Here is a 20,913-nt window from a genome sequence, read left to right as displayed (position 1 = left end):
GGGCGGTCACGTGGACTCCAGATATGCGTCGCGCATTTGATAATCTAAAGTCAGCCTTACAGACAGCTGTTACGCTTGCTCACCCCATTCCTGATGCTCCCATCTCGCTTACTACAGACGCAAGTGATACAGCAGTGGGGGCAGTACTTCAGCAATCCGTGGGTTCTGTTGTACAGCCGCTCAGATTTTTCTCCCACAAACTGACCGCTTCCCAACGTAAATGGTCAACCTTCGACCGGGAACTGTTTGCTATTTACGCTGCTATCAAATATTTCCAAGACGATATCGAAGGTCGCCATCTCGTGGTATTTACCGACCACGAGCCATTGGTTTACGCTTTCCGTAACCCAGGTAAGGACTCATCCCCGAGACGTTTTAGGCATATGGACCTTATATGTCAGTTTATGAATGACATACGTTACGTCAGAGGCGCAGACAATGTCGTCGCTGATTTTCTGTCTTGGGTGTCGGTTTTATCTTCACAACTGGACCTCAGTGAGCTCCCTAAATTGCAGACAGAGGATACTGAACTCGCAGCATTGCGTTCCGATATCAAAACAGGACTCAAACTAGAGTTACGGACACTTCCTGGGTTTTCATCACCCATCTGGTGCGACATTTCAACAGGACGCATACGCCCGGTGATTCCTGCACCTCTCCGCCGGGACATATTTAATAGTATCCACGACTTGGCACACCCTGGCATTCGCGCTTCCGCACGTCTGGTATCTGAACGTTTTGTTTGGCCCGGGGTGATAAAACAGTGTCGCAGTTGGGCACGAGCATGTGTGGCTTGTCAGCGCGCAAAAGTAGGACGTCATGCACAGCCCCCCATGGGTACGTTCGATGTGGCAAAAAGAAGATTCCAGCACATACACATCGATATCGTCGGGCCCTTACCCCCCTCAGGCCCCTTCCGTTACATACCGTCCGCAATTGACAGGTTTACCCGCTGGGTAGAGGTAATTCCTCTCACTACTATCACAGCCGATGCAGTGGCCCGAGCCCTGCTGTTAATGTGGATCTCGCGCTTTGGCTGGCCAGTCTCTGTCACCACCGACCAGGGCCGCCAGTTCGAGTCTGCCCTTTTCCGACAGCTTTGTGAACTGTGTGGGGTGAAACGATTTAGGACTACAGCATACCACCCCCAGAGCAATGGGCTTGTGGAACGCTGGCACCGAACGCTTAAAGCTTCCCTGATGTGCCACGGAGGTGAGTGGGCCGATGCCTTACCATGGGTAATGTTAGGCGTTCGGGCCGCGTACAAAGAGGACCTTGGCGCATCCCTGGCAGAGGTACTGTATGGAGAACCCCTCACACTCCCAGCAGAGTTAGTTGAGCCTTCACTTCCTCCAGATCAAATCTGCGACTCGACATTCGTCGGGCAGGTCAAGGAGCTAATTGCTAACATCCGCGTGCCGCCTCCTCGACCACACACGCCCCCTCCCGTATTTCTGCATAAGGACTTGGCGTCGTGCACTCACGTCATGGTGCGTGATGACACCATCCGACCGGCACTCAGACCTCCATATACGGGCCCGCACAGAGTCATATCACGGCGTACCAACACGTTCGAAGTGCTCATTAACAGCACGCCTCAAACGGTATCCGTCTGCCGCCTCAAACCTGCATGCACTCTGGGAGAACTGCCCGATACCCCTCCCAGTCAGACCCCATCCCCTGCTGCACCCACCTCGCATGAGGCATCTACCGACAGTCCATGGATGAGCGACGCCCATTCCCACACGTGTGACGTTCCCCACTCCCAGTCGTGTGACAGTGCTACAGGTGCGTGTGACATTCCTAGGCAGCCCCTCACCTCTCCCCTGTTAGGATTCAGTGATGTATCAGGGACCAGCCTCAGAGCGTGTGATGTCACCGATGACGACTCGTGTGGAGATTCTGTCAACCCGTATCAGGAAGTGGTAGTGAATGTCAACACAGATCTTATTTGCAGCTCTAATGTGTTTTTTGTTATGCAGCCGGGTAATGTGTACATCTTCTACGAACAAGCCAGCTTCCCCAGTGACAACTTAACTCACATTCATCTCCTCCAGTCTGTCCCCTTGCCTGTTGGTACTGACCCATCAACGGTCAAAGTCCTACGTACCGCCACAGGCATTCAGATCCGCTATCCTGGCCCCTCACAACCCACCATCCCCTCCCCAGATCCCTCAACTGCTGTACGAGGATTCACCCGGTCAGGCAGGACCATCCGCCCCCCTCGCTGGCTCGAAGACTTCAATTACTAATGTAATGTAATGTAAGGTATGGTTTCTGATTAAACACCCTCTCCCTCCCCCCTGGGTGTTCCCTTTACATGTATGCCCCAATATTTATGGTTGTGCTCCACACTCTAGGGGGGGGGGGCTAATGTGGCGACTATCGACCAAGTCGCGGTTAATATCTTTGTTTTTGGCAAGCTCTTTGCCCCAGTCTGTGGTCGCGCGCGAAAGTGTACGGACGTGTACCGAGAATTCAGAATGTAAACAACTGTATATGTGTGCTTACGAGAAATAAAAATAGTGTTTATTACATGTGGTGTAGCGTGCATCATTGGATTCGGCAACCCTACGACGCTTACCCATATATTTATAACTTTTGTTTCTTGCTGTCAATTTTGTTTTCAGTATGTTTGTTAGTCTTTGTCTATATTTTTCTTTTAGTTCTTCTTTAATATTTGTATTATCTATTCCTATTTTTTGTCTGTATCCTAGATATTTATAGACATCTGTTTTTTCCATCACTTCTATGCAGTCGCTGTGGTTATCCAATATGTAATCTTCGTGTTTTCCCTTGACTATGCTATTTTTCTTACATTTGTTTGTTCCAAAAGCCATATTTATATCATTGCGGAATACTTCTGTTATTTTTAGTAATTAGTTGAGTTGTTGATTTGTTGCTGCCAGTAGTTTTAGATCATCCATGTATAGAAAATGTGTGATTTTGTGTGGGTATGTTCCAGTAATATTGTATCCATAATTTGTATTATTTAGCATGTTGGATAGTGGGTTCAGAGCAAGGCAGAACCAGAAAGGACTTAATGAGTCTCCTTGGTATATTCCACGCTTAATCTGTATTGGCTGTGATGTGATATTATTTGAATTTGTTTGGATATTAAGTGTGGTTTTCCAATTTTTCATTACTATGTTTAGGAACTGTATCAATTTAGGATCCACTTTGTATATTTCCAATATTTGTAGTAAGCATGAATGGGGTACACTATCAAAAGCTTTTTGGTAATCAATGTATGCATAGTGTAGGGACCTTTGTTTAGTTTTAGCTTGGTATGTCACCTCTGCATCAATTATCAGTTGCTCTTTACATCCTCGTGCTCCTTTGCAACAGCCTTTTTGTTCTTCATTGATAATTTTGTTCTGTGTTGTATGTGTCATTAATTTCTGTGTAATGACTGAAGTTAATATTTTGTATATTGTTGGTAGGCATGTTATGAGGCGATATTTAGCTGTGTCTGCTTGATCTTTAGGTTTCAGATAAGTTATTCCTTGTGTAAGTGTATCAGGGACTGTGTATGGGTCTGCAATGTAATTGTTAAATAATTTAGTTAGATGTGAATGTGTTGAGGTGAACTTCAGCCAGAAATTTGCTATTTTATCATTTCCAGGGGCTTTCCAATTGTGTGTAGAATTAATTGCGCGGGTGACTTCATGTTGCAAAATTATCACTTCAGGCATTTGTGGTATCATCTTGTATGTGTCTGTTTCTGCTTGTATCCACCGTGCATGTCTTATGTTGTACCGGGTTTGACCATATGTTGCTCCAGAAGTGTTCCATGTTTGTTATGTTTGGTGGATTGTCTATTTTAGCGTGTGTGTTATCTATTGTCTGGTAAAATCTCTTTTGGTTTTGTTTCCTTCTATTTTCACTTTTTTGTATCTCCTAAGTCATTTGGCCAATGCTTGTAATTTCTGCTTCTTTTCATCTAATTGCTCTATCGCTTCTTGTTGTGAGATTTTACCTAACCTTTTACGTTTTTGTCTGATATTTCATTTCTTATAAATTGTGTTAGCTGTACGATGTCTTTTCTCAGTTTTTCTATTCTGATCTGTAGCCTGTGTTGCCATGCTGGTTTTGTGGGTTTCTTCTGTGTGTTGGTTGGTTCTGATCTCTGCCTAGCATGTATATTTAGTGTAGTGAGTGCTCCTATATAAACCAGTAGTTGTAACTCTTTCATAGTGGTATTTTCATTTATTTTGTTGTGTATGATTGTGTTGATAGTAGTTGTTGTTTCGACTTGTGGGTTATTTGGTGGTCTATGCAAGAATGGTCTAATGTCTGTATTTGTGTCTTTGTATTCTATATATGTCAGCTGGAATTTTTCTTCTATATCTAACATGTGTGTCACTTCGTGTTCTGTTTGTGCTTGTTCTGGTGGCTGTCTTAAGATTTCATTTTCCTCTGATTGTTTAATTGATGCGTGTTGTTCTTTGTTCGTTTGCTCTGGGATGTTTGAGTCCATTACTGTATTTTCTTCTTCTTCTTCTTCTTCTGATTGCACATTATTTTGTTCCAGTATTTGTTGTACTTGTTGTCTGATGTTTTCTAATTCTGACTGGGGTATCCTGTTATTTTTGATTATTACACAGATCTGATCAGCTAGTCGTTCTGTTAAAAATTTTAATTCTGGGTATCTGGTAATAAATGTTGTGTATACTTGTGATCTGTATCCAGTTGTGTTGGTTCCCAAGTTTGTTGCTTGGTAATAACAGAACATGAGGTGTCCATCATCAAAGCCTGTTTCTGTCACTGACCACCCTCCAGGCAATGGCATAACAACAAAGCAGAAGAAAACACAATGTACCTCCAAAATAGAATACAATGTCCTATAAAATTAAACAGTCAGTTTCAAATATTTATGAAAGAATACAAATCATAGGCCAAAACATCAAGATAACATATGGAGCTGAATAGTTCAGTCATACATCAATCAGTTTCCTAATCTACATAACAAAACAGAATGGAGGAGTGAAAAGGGAGCCACTACTGCCGTCAATTCTGGAAGCAAAAATGATTGTTATGTATATACTCCAAAACAGCTTAACAGAGAATGAAATATTTTGTCAGTTAGCTTCCTAATCTACTTAACAATTGGGGAGTGGGCAGGACAAGGGAAGAAGGTCTGAAAGGGCAACCAGTATTTTACTTAATAATGGGAGTGAACATGATTACTCCATACGCACAATGGTAAAGTAATGTGGCTCAAACTGTGGCATGTGATAAGCAACCAAATCAAGACAACATAATGAGTTTACAAGGTTCAAATGTACTTCAGGTAAACAGAGCAAGACTTAAGAAGCACATTTACAATTCAAGTGGACTAAAACTTATAATGCATAGTAAGACCTTACTGAAGTAAACAAAAACCTGTAAGCACAAAAGTGCGAATAAAGGCATTTTCACTTCCAGTATCGACTGAAACACTGGCTGCCCTTATCACCCCCATTGTTATGTAGATTATAAATGCAATTGATGGATGACTAATGTATGAAGCTCTTTACATTATCTTTAGTGTTGACTTATAATTTGTATTCTTTCAGAAGTGTTTGAAACTAACTGTATAATTTTATTGGATCTTTTGTTTTATGTTGGTGATCTGCTGCATTTTCTTCTGTTTTGTCATTGCAAAGCTACCTAGAGGATGGCTGTGACAAACCAGTTATTATAAATAAGTATTACAAGGCATCATCATGTCGCATTTTTCCAAGTGTCTACAGTGTGTCCCTGGAGGAATGGTCAGTAGATAGGGATATGAGAGTGACAATCATTTGATTCAAAAAAGTGTATTAAAAATTGGTTCTAAAATGAATACTGTCAGAACTATAAGGGCAGTTGTTCAGTGGAAGAGGTGTTTCTCAGTAGCACAGATAAACAAGACACATAGCTCTTAACGTATGCATTTTAGAGCCCATTTTTACTAGACTTTTTCTTGCTTTGAGTGATCATTCCTGTCATATTCCTGCCATTCTTCCTAGGAGACCATGTACATGCTGTTAACTGTAAATAAATGAATAAATAAATAAATAAATAATAATAATAATAAAAACATTAATGTATCACTAGCCACAGCACAGTTACTTTGTAGTTTAGAGACAGACGTTTTACGTATTACTTTTTGCAGGTTAAGCTTCCATCTCTCTTTTGCTAATTTACATCAACTACATGTTCAATAACAGGGTTATGAAGTATACATACCAAAATCATAAGCAGCATTTAATGCTAATTTCTGCAAAACATTTCTTACACGAATTCGGCGAGTCGGTTGAGGCAACGGAGGCCTTTCATTTTTTGGCAAGGGTTCCAGTTGACTGTATTCAACTGTACACCTGAAATTAGAAAAATTCTAATTTCAACATGGTTAAATGCAGCAAAACATTCACATACTCTTAAGTGTCTTGCAGATCAGTTTATGTTGAAATGCGTAATATGTGACTAACAAGGGAACATTCCCAGGTGTAAATAAACCATCCTGATGAAACTAGGCAGGTATGCAGACACGTCAAAGAAACACTACGTATTTTTTGTTTTAGCACAATGTCACTTTTAAAGAAGAAAACATGGTACAATACATGATATTTACATGATTGCCCACAAGAATTTGAGAATCATGTTGGATTTTTTATATTGTGTTGTCCATCATGTGTATTAGTTGAAGATATTCCCTTCACTTTGTGTGTGTGGTGTTAAAAAGGGTGTTAGGATGTTTTAAGCATTCATTTACAGATGATCATTATTGTAATGAGTTATCTACTATTGTAAATTATCAAAATAATGTGTGTGTGTGTGTGGTGTGGACAGAGACAGGTGTGTGTGTGTGTGTGTGTGTGTGTGTGTGTGTGTGTGTGTGTGTGTGTGTGTGTGTGTGTGTGTGTGTGTGTGTGTGTGCGCGCAGAGGTGGGGGCACAGAGGTGGGGGCGCAGAGGTGGGGCGGGAGGTGGTGTGGTGTGGTGGGGGGGAGGTGGTGTGGTGTGGTGGGGGGGAGGTGGTGTGGTGTGGTGGGGGGGAGGTGGTGTGGTGTGGTGGGGGGGAGGTGGTGTGGTGTGGGTGGTGTGGTGTGGTGGGGGGGAGGTGGTGTGGTGTGGGGGGGGCAGGTGGGGAGGAGGGGGGGAGGTGGGTGGGCAGTGGGGGGCAGCTGGGGGGAGGGGGAAGGTGGGGGGGAGGTGGGGGGAGGAAGTGGGGGAGGAAGTGGGGGAGGAAGTGGGGGAGGAAGTGGGGGAGGAAGTGGGGGAGGAAGTGGGGGAGGAAGTGGGGGAGGAAGTGGGGGAGGAAGTGGGGGAGGAAGTGGGGGAGGAAGTGGGGGAGGAAGTGGGGGAGGAAGTGGGGCGGGAGAGAGGACTGATGCAGGTTGGAAACACTAATATGCCAAGAATTTTTTAAAATTCTGATTCAGTTCCAGTACTTACTGAACTTATTACGAATGACTGATGTTCAGGTCTTCAGACATTAAACACAAGCTCAGATGCAGAAGGAAGACTAACTGTTTATTAAACCAATCTGGCATTTGCCGACTGAACTGATTTAAGGTCAAAACAGGAAATCTGAAACAGGATGGCTGGACAAGGATTTGAATCACATGCCTTCACAATAAGATTTCAATACATAAAACTTTGCTTAGTATCACACACTTAGTAAGGACGCATAAATAGTCATATGTCAATTCAAATAAAACATTGGATTTTATATGCTCACTAGTACTGCGTCATTATGGAGAGTGAAGTAAAACTAAACAACAGTTAAACCAGGCAGTTTCACATTTAGGTATTTTAACACTGACCAAAAGTACATAAGGCAGCCATGCAGTGTCATCTTCGGTCAATGCACCCACCAGTCTTCTACTTCCCTTCCATGCTCCTCTACTCCTTTGCTCTGCCCCCCCCCCCCCCCCCCATCGATTTCCCTGCCTCACAGCCACTAGATGCTTCAGTTGTTGGCAGTCTAATTCCTGAATGCACCGCCAGACAGCAATCTTCTCTCCCCCCCCTCACCAGTATCCTGCTACCATGTCCCCCACCCTCTCCAGATTGGTTGGTTGGTTTGGGGAAGGAGACCAGACAGCGTGGTCATCGGTCTCATCGGAGTAGGGAAGGATGGGGAAGGAAGTCAGCCGTGCCCTTTCAGAGGAAGCATCCCGGCATTTGCCTGGAGCGATTTAGGGAAATCACAGAAAACCTAAATCAGGATGGCCGGACGCGGGATGGAACCGTCGTCCTCCCGAATGCGAGTCCAGTGTCTCCTCTCCAGATTGCTGCTCCCATTCTACATGACAGTTGCATTCCAATCCTAACTGCTGGAGGTAGCAGTCATGTGTGCATAATGTGTGCTTACTTGTGTGAATAAATCTGTGTGTGTTTCCTTTTCTGACAAAGGCTTTAGCCAAAAGCTCTTTTTGTTGTGCCTGTCTGCAACTCAAAATGCCATCTATACTGTGAGTAGCAACCTATCTTTTCCTTACATGGTTGATATTCCAACCTAGCATTTCATTTGTTCAAATTTTTGTTACTTATTCTCAACTCTTCATCCTCTCACTAATGCATTATCTTGTGCCGGAACAATGAAGTATAACATGCAAGGGAACATGAGATTGAGGCACAATCTCTTCTCTGGAGGCATCCTTAAATGCACTTGTAAGCGCATTTCCCAAAATTGGTTGGTTTAAAGGAGAAGGCGAAGGGACCAAACTGTGAGGTCATCGGTCCGTTGTATCGAGTAAAATAATTACACAAGGGAAAGAAGAAAAGAAAGGAGATGTGCAGCACAATAACAGGAGAAATGAAGAACCACAAGAATGACAGGAGGACAACCAACACTGCTATGGACAAAAGAGGAAAAGAAAAATACAGATAGAAGCAAGAAACAGGTAGAAGGGATAAAAACAAGAGAGCAGATGATCGTGGCTGGCCGACCATGAGAATAAAAAGGGAAAGCCAACCACTGTGTGACACATTAAAACATCCAGCCTAAACACATTAGAGTGGTGAACACAAAGTGACAATGGAAATGCGGGAAAACTTCTACAGAATCATAAAACCCACCATCACGTATAAAACATAAAACTAAATTAGCCAATGAGGCACTGTCAGCTAAAATTAATGGCAACGAGTCCGTTAACTGAAGAGTCCACAGCAGGGCAGCCAAAGGACAGCTCACCAAGATATGGGCCATAGTCAGCCAGGCACCGCACTGACACTGAGGTGGGTCATTATGGCGCAGTAGGTAGCCATGTGTAATCTAAGCGTAGAAAAAGCAGAGCAGAGAGAAACCCACAGAGTCCCTGCGAGATGCCAATGTGGAGGTCTTTCACACATTCGCAGTCTTCTCAATGGTACACAGTTTGTTGTGCGTGCTGAGGTTATGCCATTCTGTCTCCCAAAGCCGCAAAACCTTGCGGCATAGTACTGAACACAGGTCAGCTGCAGAGAAGCCTATCTCCATAAGCGGTTTCCGCGTAGCCTGTTTGGCCAGACTGTCAGCAAGTTCGTTGCCTGGGGTCCAGACAAACACCACTGAATGACTGCACCATTTCAGGGTGTGGATGGACACCTGGATGGTCGCTACCAAAGGATGACAAGGGTAGCACTGGTTGATAGCTTGTAGGCTGCTCAAGGAGTCAGTACACAGAAGAAACAACTCCCGAGGGAATGAAGGAATGAATGTGCTCAAGAGCACAGGATATAGCCATAAGCTTGGTAGTGAAAACACTGCAGCCATTGGGCAAAGAATGCTGTTCAATATGTCCTCCATGGACATATGCGAAGCGGACGTGACCATTAGCCATCGAGCCGCCTGTGTAAACCACTTCATGGCTTTGGTACATGTCAAGAATTGAGAGGAAGTGGCAGTGGAGAGTTGCGGGGTTAAGCGCCATGTGAAAGGTCCAGGCGAAGCCGCGGCTCAGGTGTACACCATTGAAGTTTATGTGGATGGACCTCAAGTATAGGTGGTAAAAGCAAGGACTCCAGTTCAGAAAGGAGCCCTGACCTAGGCTGCTGATGCAGGAGACGAACTGCCGTAGGTGGGAAAAGGAGACTGTAATTCAGATGCGCAGGAGAACTACAAACGTGAGCAGAGTAACTGGCCAGCAGTTGTGCACGCCTAACCTGCAACGGAGGGGCTCTGGCTTCTACCAGGACACTGGTCACCGGACTCCTCCTGAAAGCCCCTGTCACTAGGCAAATGCCACAGTGGTGCACTGGGTAGAGTAAACGCAACACTGATGACGCTGTCAAACCATAAACCAGAGCTGCAGCATCAAAGAGCAATCTGCAACCCAGTTATTGTTGCTCAGGCAGCAGGGAGCATTGAGGTACTGCCAGCACTTCCAGTTAAGCTGACGAAGGTGAGGAAGCCAAGTCAATTGGGCGTCGAAAACCAGTTCTAAGAATCGATATGTCTCCACTACAGTAAGTGGATCATCATTAAGGTAAAGTTCTGATTCCTGAAAAACGGTACGACGCCGACAGAAATGCACGACACATGACTTTGCGGCCGAAAACTGGAAACCGTGGGCTAGAGCCCATGAGTGCGCCTTGTGGATGGCTGCCTGCAGGCACCACTCAGCAACACCAGTACTGATGGAGCATACAGAGGAGGAGATACGGACGGCCCTACAGCTGCTGCTAGACCGTTAATGGCCACTAAAAATAGAGACACTAAATACAGAGCCTTGTGGGACCCCATTATCTAGGATATGGGGAAGGAACTATGGGAGGCACCAACATGGATACAGAAAGTACGATGCAACAGGAAATTTTGGATAAAAATCGGGACGCCACTCTTATGATGTGGCAAGGATATGCTGTAATCAGGTAGTCACATGCTATTCGTAAATCAAACACGAAGGCAACCAGGTGTTGGTGCCTGGAAAAGGCTTTTTTTGTTATGGTTTTAGGGCGCAAAACTGCTACGGTCATTAGCGCCTGGTCTGCGACTTAGGAAAAGCTAAAAAAAACGAAACTGGAAACCAGCAGCAATGGGAACAAAACTCAAAAAAGTGGGGAAACCAAAAACAGAAGGAAAGCTTAAAAAAACACTATAGAAGGGGGTTTTTTGTCCCCAAAAAGAGCTTCAAATTACTGACGTCATCTCACTGGCACTAATGAACTTGAGAACGCGATCGGCTGATTGCGTGTCATCTGCTAAAATGGAAGGTATATCAGGCGACAGCTGTAGACGGGCGCGTAACGGAGTAAAATAGGGGCACTCAACTAAGAGGTGTCTCACCGTCCATAGTTGAGAGCAGTGGGGACAGAGTGGGGGAGGTTCGCCGCTTAAAAGATGTCGATGGCTAAAAAGACAGTGTTCTATCCGGAGTCTAGTTAAAATTACCTCCTCCTGAACTCGCGTTCGGGAGGAAGAGGTCCAAGCACAGGGAAGAGCTTTCACGTCCCGCAATTTATTATTGAGAAGTGTTGATCAATGTGCGTGCCATAAAAGAGCAACACGATGACATAAAACACTCTGTAGATCGGCGAAGGGAATCATGCGAATAGCTGGCTGAAGAAGAGAGACTGCAGCCTTGGCCGCTATATCGGCCGCCTCATTTCCACAGATATCAACATGTCCTGGGATCCAGAGGAATGCCACAGAGACGCCCCCCCAAGTGGAGGCAGTCCTGAATCCGGTGGACCAGAGGGTGGACAGGGTAGAGAGCTTTGAGACTCAGGAGAGAGCTGAGAGAGTCTTAGCAGATAACATACTGTATCCGCTGATGGTGACGGATGTATTGGACAGCCTGGAGAACAGCATAAAGCTCTGCAGTGTAAACCGAACACTGGTCGGTGCGCAGAGAGCAGCAAATGCCCAACAATAGACAAGAGAAGGGGTACCATCCTTGGGAAACTGACGAAGGTCACGGAGTAGGCAGGTCTGGAGCCGGAGCCAAGGCGGTGCTGTACCTCAAGTTGTCAAGAAAGTTTTAGGAAAGTGGTAGGAAAGAGAATGGAGCAGTTGACGGAAGCAGACTCCTGGTGGTAGTAGGGAGGAAGGGCGGCCAGCATACCCTAAATCCAAGGAGGTGTCGAAAAAAATGTTATGGGCTGGATTTGCAGGCATGGAAGGCAGATGGCTAGCATAACGACTCAGAAGGACAGCTTGCCAATTGGACAGTGGAGGTTCAGCAGTCTCAGCATAAAGGCTTTCCACAGGGCTGGTGTAGAAAGCTCCAGACACTAAACGTAATCCATGGTGGTGGATAGAGTCGAGACGCCGAAGAATAGACGGCCGAGCAGAGGAGTAAACTATGCTTCCATAGTCCAATTTCGAACGCACTAAGGTGCGACAGAGGCGGAGAAGGAACACTCGGTCCGCTCCTCAGGAGGTGCCATTCAGGACACGGAGGGTGTTGAGGGATCGCAGACAGCGAGCCGAAAGATAGGAAATGTGGGAGGACCAGCACAGTTTTCTGTCAAGCATAAGACCCAAGAATTTAGTGACGTCCGCGAACGGAAGGTTGACAGGCCCTAGATGTAAGGAAGGCGGAAGAAGCTCCGTACGACGCAGAGGCTTGAGCATAGTGCTCGGCCAAGCGCGATTGCGTCGGAAGATAGCAGGCCATTTATGTTGACACCAGGAACATCTGTTGGGGGTCTGGTACCCAAAAACATTTGATCTTTGCCCAGACTTGGGAAGGTGACGTATAGCACCCAATGGTGGACACACATCTGTCCAAACACTCCTGCTTCCGTTGTTTGATAAGTTGGTGAATACGGGCAACAGCTGTTTAAAGGCTATGTGGTGTTTCAAGGAAGGGTGCCATTTATGTCACTGTAGAGATCGCCGATGCTCCTTAATTGTTTCAGCGACTTCCAGCGACCACCAAGGGACTGCCTTCCACCGGGCGCACCCTAAAGTGCGAGGAATCACGTTTTCTGCCGCAGAAAGGATTGTTGTAGTCACCTGTTCAACCATCGCATCAATGTTCCCATGTGGGGGAGATTCAACACTGACAGCAGAGGTGAAAGTTTCCCAGTCCACACTGTTTAAAGCCCATTTGGGCAGGCATCCATGGGCCTGATGCCAGGGCGGTGACAGGAAGATGGGGAAGTGGTCACTATCACACACATTGTCATATGCTCTTCAGTGGATAGGTGGGGGAAGTCCTGGGCTGCAAATTGATAAACCAATGGCCAAGTAACTACTACGAGCCACAATGAAATGTGTGGTGGCCCCAGTATTTAAGAGGCACAGATCAAACGGAGATATAAAGTTTCGAAACCTCTGCCTCGGCCAGTAAGCACGGTGACGCCCCTCAAGGGGGTTATGGATGGATGTTTAACTCCCTTAACCTTCCCAACTTTTGGGAGATTTTATCAATTTGTGCCGCAAATACATTCAGGGGTACTGCACCTCCAGTGGAAGATATATAATGTAGACAGTTATTTCCTGCGTATTCCTTATTCTGACAGCCATAGCTTCAAGAGGGGTTTGAAAGGGCACAGGTACTCTACAGACTGAGTTTAGGTCACAAATGCAAACTCCACCTGACACTTGATTACAGTCACTATGGTTCCTGTAATATCCCTTATAGCCACGGAGGGCAGGGGCCCGGGGCCCGCATTGCCGGGGAGGTGGTTTCCTGGAGGACAATGCAGAAGGCAAGTGTAAAGCTTAACAGCTGCTGTAGCTCAACCAGGCAGTGGAAAAAACCGCCACAATTCCACTGGAGGACGAAGACACTGTGAGACTGGGAAGGTATGGAACATTCAATGAGGCAGTTTACACCTCAGAGTCCCCTGCTGCCACCGACGTTTTGCCTGAGCAGTCTATATCCACTGTATCCGAGGGTCCGGCGAGATCTAGGTCCTCAGCAGACGCTACCATCTCCACCTCATCCGCAGACACAGAGTTTGTAGGTAGCGGTGGTGTCTGTGCCACTGCAATTCCCTTGGTCTCTGGGATCTTCTTTTTCGATTCCTCTCACTGCTCCTTGGGTTTCTCTGTCTGGGAGGCCTTCACTGATTCAGTCTCCGGGACTGAGGGTGAGTGTGAAGCCCTATTACCAGCTGCTTTTGGCCTCTTCAGCCACTGGCGGGTGTCATCTTTCCCACTAGCAGAAACCTGGGAAGGGAGTGACCCAAGGGACCCATTCATACTGAGAGAAGCCGAAGAAGATTTACACTTCTCCAATGCAGAAGTGGGGACTGATATATGTGTTGCTCCTGAAGTAGGTGGTACAGGAGCAACCGCGAGGGAAGTGGCCCCCCCCCCCCCTCCCCCAAAAAACCATGGCCTCTGTTTTGAAGAAACGCTATTCACGAATATCTGTGGCACTAATTTTGGTGCCACCAACAGCCAGTACTTGGACAGAATTTCTTTGCGTTTTGTGAAATCTCTTTCCAATAATAATCTGCTACAGTAGTCATTTAAAGCTTCACACAGAGCCATTTTGACAGCCAAATGTGTTATAATTAGCATTTATCTATCTGTAGATATATGTTTTATTTTCACTTATTGTACAGTATTCACCATTTCTTTAACAGTCTCCTTACAGTGACTGTATAACATAGCGAGTCCCTCCAATCAAGATCTTTAATATGTACACCATTCTCAGTGCTTTGTCAATTACCATCCTAAACTTTATCCACAGTTCCCCAACATGCTCCTACCCACAGTTAAACTCTTCAAATTCCTTCCTGAGATACTGTTTAGTGCCCTACATCATAAATCACCAGCATCCATGAGATACTTTTTTTTTTTTTACTTTTTCATGTCTGAAGATAAAGATTTTTGCAGCACAAAATCAGGCTTTGCTGGTTCCCTACTATAATTAATTGGGGGGGGGGGGGTACACTTACTGGAACAGTGTCATCAGATGCTTCATGTCCTGATATTCACTACAATCACATCTCTCATCATTCTCATCTATAAGGCCCCAGTTGATCAAGTTTGCCCTCACTTGTGCTGTGCCCACTCTGATGCGATTCAGGTTCCTCCAAATCTTCCATCTCAAGCTCTTGCCACTCGGTATCTTCTGTACTGTAGAGTAGTCTTTTCGAAGTTCAGCGAGTTATTGGTTCAGTCTTTCATACCCACTGGAAGCATCAAACAATGCGTGACACTCATTAAAGGTATACTTAATCTTCTCAATGTGGTTGTGAGCAGCCTTCGCGAGTTGGGATCTCTAATCCAGGCACTTAATATAATTTATAAAGCTAGTTATTAGTCAACATGTCTCATATATGCTTACACTGGCCTTTTTTCCCTGTGAACAAATCTGGATCACACTGGGCAAGCATACTCTGTCATGGAAGAGCACAGTGCCTGACTGTGCTTTGCAGAACCTTTGATCTTGCTCCCCATTTTCCTCTCGATATTTTTTTCAGCATGTTATTTCTTGCTACTTTCTGGTGCATCTTCTTACAGAGATGTTTGTAAGTCAATGACCAGTCCAGTATCACACTCTCATATGTAAGTTTACCTGTGTGTAACAGAGCGATGTCATTCCAAGTTACGTTTAGCATTTGATTTGCTTGTTTTGGGTGAAGATTGAAGGTGCTGACTTGTGTCCGATGGATTTGGTTCGATGGAATTTTTTGCGATAATATTCTGACATGATGCTTACGTTTTGTTCTACCTCCTCAAAACTTTCCCCAAGTTGCGATGAGCAGATAGTCACAGGAAATAGGTCATTTAATTTGGTGTTTGTTGGTCATTGGTATACATGCTGAATAAGAGGGGAGCCAGGACACTATCCTGGAGGTGAGCCAATTTTTCTGCTGCTGCCATTGGCTCTTTCTGACCCCCCCTTCCCAGCCCAATCTGTAAATGGTTGTACCCCATTCTTCAATGGCTGCCCCAACAGGCTATTAAAGTTTCAATGCCATTTCTTTACCACATACTTATGTGAAGGTGATATCTTTTTCAATATTATTAATACACTACCAAAACTTCAGGAAAGAAGAAGCCGCAATCTTTTTTGTTGAGAAGGGAGGGATGGCAGTATTAGTGTAAAGATTTAATAGTAAGCAGCAGAAGCCAAATTCTTTTTCTCTCTTTCCCAGAAATCCCTTTTGTTTACCATGTCATCCTGTTTTGATGTATACAGTTAAATTATGTTTTATAACAAGGTATGTTTTTGTACTATATTTTCCACTCATTTCACATATCTACATATTCACTTCCTCATTTTGAGCTCTGCAGGTGTAAAACTGTCTTTGGACCACAAAAACTATCATTAATATTCCATATACAGGAATACATTGCTCTTACCTCAACTACAATTTACCTGAAACATAATTTACATAGAGTAACCACTTTTGCAGTCTTTGATGAAAATTTTGTTGTAAAGGGTTTTTACTGGCTTCCAGGAAACATTCATTGGATTAAGGAAGTTGTCACCTAAAGCACGTGTACTACTGCTGTTAACTGAAATGTTGTTCTCAAGAAAGGAGTTTTAATAAAAAAAAAAAAAAAAAAACTATGTGGTTGTAAATAGTATTTTATTACTAAACACCTGAAACAAAAGTAAGTTATTGTAGGATGATAGAGTAAAATGCCATTTAATATTGCGTCAACGACATCTTAGGTTTTGCACTGCATCTCTTCTGCATTGTTTAGTTGGCAAGCTGTTTTAGGCAAGAGAATGATGATAAATTCATTTTGCACAACCCCCCACATTCATATGTTCCTATGATCCTGGGTACACCAGCTTCCTTATGCACCTGTATCCACTGAACTGTGTGTTGAACCAAACTATTGTACCCAGTGATGACCATCAAAGTTAACTGTGGTACCTACAATAACCCACAATTATTGCAGAATGTCCACGACGTACTTTGAAAACAGGATATTAGCACATATTTCAACAGCTGTGGCTACAGTAGCAATTGTTTGCACATTCTTGCAAAATGTTATTTTTTTGAAGATATTCTAAGCAATTATAAATTACATAAGTATCTTCTTGTATGCAGGTCTAGTATCTCAATTTATCCGTTTACCTACCTTACATTTGTTTGGGGTATTATGCCGGCATTCACACTTACATTTTTGCAAGATCTTCCACATACACAACAACTGGTCCCTCATCTGGTTCCATATGTTGTATGTAAGCATAAAATAGTTTTTCTGGGTTAAGTTTCACCAAGCACCTGACGCCTTCACCAAGTTCATTTCCTTGAAGAATTCCATATTTTTTGTCTAACAGAAAAAGAAAAACCAACATAAAAACAGCTAAGTCCCACATTCAGTGACATAATCATGTTCAAAAATACAAGGACTGAATGGACTTTCATTCGAACACCAAATTCCATTTACTTTAATTTAAAAAAAAACTGCCAAGAGAGAGGGGAAAGAAACAAGAGGCTACATACAAATGTAGAATCTGCTGTTAAAAACTGAGGGCTACAAAAAATAATTATTCAACTTGCGAATAAAGCAAAAGTGTCTTATTTATGGGAGTTGAGTGGCACAAGCTTACTCCATTGTACTGATAATAGCTATATGACAAAAACTGATCTCGCAGTAAGACTACAATGCATAATACATGTTGTTTTTTCCAGGATGTTGGGAGGGACATAGTAGGGCTGCTAATTGCAGTTGGGAAGTTTAAGTGGGGGAAAGGGGGGGAAAGGGGAGGGGGGGTTAGGGAATGCAGCAGGAAAGCGGAGACGCAGAGAAAAGGAAAAAGACTGGTGGGTGCGTTGGTGCAGGATGGGAGCAGCAAAGGGGATAGGTGGGTGATGGAGAGGAACTAGAGAAGGTCAAGATCATGTGAGTAAGGGAACATAAAACATATTGCAGGTAAAATCCTCATCGACACAATTCAGGAAAGTTTGTACTGGTAGGAAGGATCCAGATTGCACTGGCTGTGAAGAAGTTTAAGTGAAGCACATTGTGTTGGCCAGCACGTTCAGCAACTGGTTGGTCCCACTAACTCTTGGCCATAGTTTGTCGGGGGTCATTCATGCGGACAGACACCTTATTGGTTGTCATGCCTATGTAGAAAGCAGCGCAGTGATTGCAGCTTAGTTTGTAGTTCACACAATTGCTTTCAGAAGTAACCCTGCCTTTGACTGGATAAGAGATGCCTATGACCAGACTGGTGGTGGTGGTGGTGGTGGTGGTGGTGGTGGTGGTGGTGGTGGTAGGAGGAGGATGTATGGGACAAGTTTTGCAGCTATGTCTATTTAAGGGACATTAACTATGAGGCAAAGGGTTGGAAGCAAAGTTAGTGATGGACAAGCATAATGCGTAGGTTCAGTGGTCAGCAGAATACCACTCTGGGAGGGGAGGGAAGGGTGATGGGTGGGATATTCCTCATTTCAGGGTACAGAGGTAGCTGAAACCCTGGCAGAGAACTTGATTTGGTTGCTCCAGTCCCCAGTGGTTCTGAGTTACAAGGGGAGTGCTCCTCTGGCTGGACAGTGGGTGTGTGGGAGGTGGTACATGACTAGAGAGACAAATCATTGGAGATCTGATTCTGTACAAGGCTGGGTAGGTAATTTTTTTTTTGTGAAGGCCTCAGTGAGACCCTTAGTATATTTGGAGAAGGACTGCTCTTCACTACAGGTGATACAACCACAGGTGGCTAGGCCGTATGGATGGGATTTCTTGGTATGGAATGGGTGGCAGCTGTCCAAGTGGACACTTTGCTGGGGGTTGGTAGGTTTGATATGGACGGAGGTATAGCCATCCTTGAGGTTGAAGTCAACATAGGGATAGATAGCTTGTTGGGTTGAGGACAACCAGGTGAAGTGAACTGGGGAGAAGGTGTGCAAGTTCTTGAGGAAAATGGATAGTGTGTCATTACCCTCAGTCCAGATCACAAAGATATCAACAATGAACCAGAGACAGATGAGGGGTTTGGGATTCTGGGTGGTTAGGAAGGATTCCTCTAGATGGCCCATGGAAAGATTGGCGCCATACAGGTGCCAATTGCTGTATCATGGATTTGTTTGTAGGTGATGCCTTTACGGAGAAGTAACTGTGGGTGAGTATATAGCTAGTCATGGTGACTGGGAAGGAGGCTGCAGGTTTGGAGTTATCTGGACATAGTAAAATGTAGTGTTCGATAGTGGCAACACCATGGGCATTTTGGGTATATTAGTGTAGGAGGAGGCGGCATCAATAGCGACGAGCTGGCACCATGTGGTAGGAGAAGAAGAACTGAGGGGAGAGTGTGGAGGAAATGATTGGTGCCTTATGGGTAAGTTACGATTAAGAGGCTGAAGGTGTTGATCCACTACAGCAGAGATTCTATCAGTGGAGGCACAGTTGGGTTTATTAACTTCAGAAAGCACATAGAAGGTAGGACTGCAGGGGGGGGGGGGGGTGAGGACTCCAGGGAGAGGTTCTGGGATAGGCCTAATGATTTGAGGAATTGTCACTGTGGCAGGGTTTGCAGGTGGAGTCCCTTCACAAGACAATCCTTGCGATTCAAAACCACACTGGTGAAGTCTTTGTCAGCAAGAATGATTATAAGGCCAAGATCAGTTTTTAGGTGGTGGATTGTGGTTCTTTAAATGAATGTATAGCTAGTTTCCATGTTGTCCCCCAAATCATAATGGATCCCTACTCCTACCACTTGTACCAATACAGAAAAGTTTCCTTATCTGTATCCCAAATTCAGCCCCCACATACTGTTCCTGCAGTATTGCCTAGCACATGGAGCATCCCCCATATAGCCTTAACATCAAATTACCCACCTCTGGTTGCAAATCATCCTTCCACAATGACCTCTATCTGTTCAAATTGTCAGTCTATAACCCTCACCAACCAAGTCCTGTAAAACTATATAAATCAGGCCCAAACCACCTTCCAATACCTCCTCCCCATTCATAGAATTCAACTGTTCTGCAGTCACAAATGCCTACATCTCATCTCCCATACTGATACTCTTGCCTTCCAAGAACTAGAGCAGCATGAACAATGCCACCTCAAAAAACTCTCAAACCTATCCACCTCCTACCCCCATCTTGGACTACCACTAACCACCACCTCAGACAAGAGCCTCCATACCTCCCTCACAGAATGCAGAACCTAAATAGAACAGAACCACAGTAATAAACATTTCCTGCAAAGTCTTCATCCCACCCAATTATCAGTCCTTTCCAAACACTGTATCTTTCGCCTCACTCCCAAATACAATCATGCTGGACCTGTTAAAGACACACACTCCTCCTACTGGTACCCACTGGCGATTCAGCTCTAATGATGAGGTGAAAGAAGAGGTTCATAACTTCCTGAACAGCATGGCAGCGAGCTGGTATGGCATGGGCATACAAAAACTGCCACAGCGTCTACAAAAATGCATCAACAGAAATGGTGATTATGTCAAAAAATAGCTAAATGTTCAAGCTGTAAACTGATGTAAACCATTGTAGAAATAAAAAGGTCTATGTACTTATAAAAAATAGGAGACCTTACTTTTGGGATTACCCTTGTACTTAATGCTAATAAGAAATAATTTCGCATAGTTGGGTTTGAAGTGCTGCCCACAGCACACTAGCCAGCAGTGTTAACTGCTACGCCACCCTGCATACAGCACAGATTGTGGCGATGACCAGAAGTTATTTGTTTTTTTTTTTTTTTGTTTTTTTTTTTAGCGATCTTTATATTATCTTGTGCAACTGTAGTCATTTAAGGCTTTGCACATTAACAGCCAAACATTTTTCAGTCAGCATCTCTGTCTATATCCCTACACTTTGTTTTGCACTTACTAAAATTCAGAGCACTTCTTATGTCACTGCTAAATGGGTTACTTGAAATGAACTGGTCATTTGGACAAGAATTTTTATACTAAGGCGTTTCAGATGCAGCCTAACTTCAGAACATCTGTCAAATGAAATACAAAGACATAAGAACAAGCGTAGTTAACAGGTCATTAAGAGTAAAGATATTAAAGGTATTACACAAATATTCGAACATAATCATACCAAAAGAAATTGGCCTTCATCCAAA

The sequence above is a fragment of the Schistocerca piceifrons genome, chromosome X (genome assembly GCF_021461385.2).
Source record: "Schistocerca piceifrons isolate TAMUIC-IGC-003096 chromosome X, iqSchPice1.1, whole genome shotgun sequence".
Lineage (NCBI taxonomy): Eukaryota > Metazoa > Arthropoda > Insecta > Orthoptera > Acrididae > Schistocerca > Schistocerca piceifrons.
The sequence above is the reverse complement of the archived record's forward strand: the minus strand, read 5'-3'. Positions refer to the sequence as shown.